Below are 2,778 nucleotides of genomic sequence, written 5' to 3'. Positions count from 1 at the left end.
ATCTTTTCAACATTTCTGTATGTTTGAACATTTTCATAATAAAATGTTAGAAAACTAAGTAAATAAAATAAAACTCTTAAGCTCTTGTCCCAATGAATTGCTTACTATTAGCATACACCCACGATAGCCTCTTATTTTTTATCACTATAATATAGGCAATAGAGCTACCTCCTGAAATTTAACATTCATATCATAACTGTATGGAGCACCTCGTAGCACCTTGGAGCACTGGGCACTGTGTTAAGGGGATACACAGAAAGAAAGAGAGCAGACGTGGTCCTTCAGGAGAGCACAATCTTCTGGGGGAGATAGATGAGTAAAGGAACAATTATAGCACCCCACGAACTCAGAGGAGGAACACTTGACACTCAAGAGAAAGCAGAGATGTAAAGATTTCCTGGATGAAGACGGGGGTGAGTAATTAACCTGAAGCATTTGGTGGTAGGGAGAGTGGGTGGGAAAATGAGGCAGGTGTAGTGTTAGGTGGTAAAAGGGCACCACAGGCAGAGAGAAGACGGTGAGCAAAGCAGACTCATGACACGTGGGAGAGTGGAAGGGGACAGGTCTGATGAAGCAGCCAGGGGCTACCTCAGGAATGTTTCATGCCTGGGAGGGGCTCTTTTTTTTTTTTTTCTGAAAGAAGCGATGCATGGGGGTAGGGCACTGATGGTGCTTGGGCTGTGTTTCGAAGGTGAATATGAGAGCTCTGTACTCCTTTTCCCTTCCAAACCTCCATAGCTGGGAGAACATTTCCCTGGGAATACAAGGATGGGAGTCAAAATTGCAGAAGGACCAACGATTTAAAGGAGTTACTAAGTTTGAGGGTGGAGAACTGCTGAGAGTAACGGGGAAGCCGAGACTTCCGACGTGTGGCTGAGCCATGCTGCCTGGCAATGTGGCACCCAGGGGTTCCAGATCCTGCGCCCAGGGGCCTACAACTTGACTGGGAATGGAAGTGGAACTGTGCATTGCTCAAAAGAGCTAACCCTTATGTGAGGAGCACTAATACCATGTCACCTGGGGGCCCATGGCCATTTCTTCTGTTCAAGAAGATTAAACTATAACTGTGGAAATTCTAGAGCTGAAATAATTAATAATAAAAAATTAACTTTATTTAAAACTACATTTTTTTTGAGACAGAGTCTCATTCTGTCATCCTGGCTAGAGTGCCATGGCGTCATCATAGCTCACTGCAACCTCAACTCCTGGGCTTAAGCCATCCTCCTGCCTTAGCCTCCTTAGTAGCTGGGACTACAGGCATGCGCCATCACTCCCAGCTAATTTTTTCTATTTTTAGTAGACATGGGGTTTTGCTCTTGCTCAGCCTGGTCTCAAACTCCCGAGCTCAAGCAATTCCTCTGCCTTGGCCTCCCAAAGTGCTAGGATAACAGGTGTGAGCCACAGCGCCCGGCCTTAAAACTACGTATTGGTTACTCATTCTGTAAGGCACATTGTAACAACATTAATAAATGTATTTTTAAAAATTCTCTACCTAGGAATTCCATTATCTCAACAGAATAATATCCATTGTTTGGTGTACCTTTTCAATTCTAGCCAATATGCTTATAGTTTTTCACAGTTTTAACCATAGCATAAATACCATTTTTAAAAGCTTAACATTGTGGCTACATATTTCTCCCATTGTTTTTAATAACTGTGTAATATTCTGCTGAGTAGATATATTCTAACTCATTAAACTAGTCTCAACTGTTGGACATTTAGGTTGCTTTCCTTAAAAAAAATTATTAGCTGTATCTGTGTTAGGCAATCAATACATCTGTTGGAAACATGTAATTGAATCCTTTTTCAAATTAAAAGCCATACATTTTCTTTACCTTTCTTTCTGAGGTTTGTGCATATCCAAGCCTAGGTCAAGAGACTCTTCAGTGTGCTGGACTGCAAGGAGGGAGTAAGGCCTGCAGAATCAGGAGCGAGTGACAAGGAGAAGGGGCTGAAATCTCCAAGAGACAGGTATAATGACCTCAGCTTCAGGGATTCTTAATTCCGAGTCCTTGGTGGGATGATCAACCATCTCTGTGTTCCCAGGGTTTCCTGGATGGCCAGATTTTCGGTGCTAAAATTAGGAACATGTTTGGGAAACCAGGATAAGTTGGTCACCCTTGACCTTGGTATGGAGGAGGTACAGGAACTGAGAAGGAAATGAATCATTTATAGAACTCAGCCCTATGCCATAAAAGCAGCAATTCGGAGAAAGCCTGCTCACACACTGCAATGAAACCCTCACCCTTTATGTATGACTCAAAATAGATATTTATCTCAGGTTATTGCTCTGCTCGCAGAAAACTCCATTCATTCATTAATTCAATAAATATGTATGGAACACCAGGCATTATTCTAGGCACAAGCAAGACATGTCTCCTGCTCCTTCTGTTACTGGTATGTGTGCCTGTGTGTACTGGGGGAGGAAAACAGGAATAAATGGAAAAACATGAAATCAACAAGGATGGATACAATAAATTTAATGGCAGAAATAACACGGATTAATGGAATAGAAACTGCTGGCGGTGGGGTGCCATTGACTTGGTGGTCAGGGAAGGTCACTCGGAGGACCTGACACTTGAGGCAGATCAGTGAGGAGCCACAGGAAGCATCAGGGTAGAAGGGACAGCACTGTAAGGCCTGGGGTGGAAATCAGTCGGTCTCCCTGGAGGAACTCAGTGAAGGACCCTGTGGCTGATGTGTAGGGAGGAAATGCTGGCCTAGAAGCGGTGGTAGCAGCGACCCACTCCAAGCTCTGTTTTCATAAACAAGGGCGAT

This window comes from Propithecus coquereli, unplaced genomic scaffold (assembly GCF_000956105.1).
Source record: "Propithecus coquereli isolate 6110/MARCELLA unplaced genomic scaffold, Pcoq_1.0 Scaffold166, whole genome shotgun sequence".
NCBI lineage: Eukaryota > Metazoa > Chordata > Mammalia > Primates > Indriidae > Propithecus > Propithecus coquereli.
Note: the sequence above shows the minus strand (reverse complement) of the source record.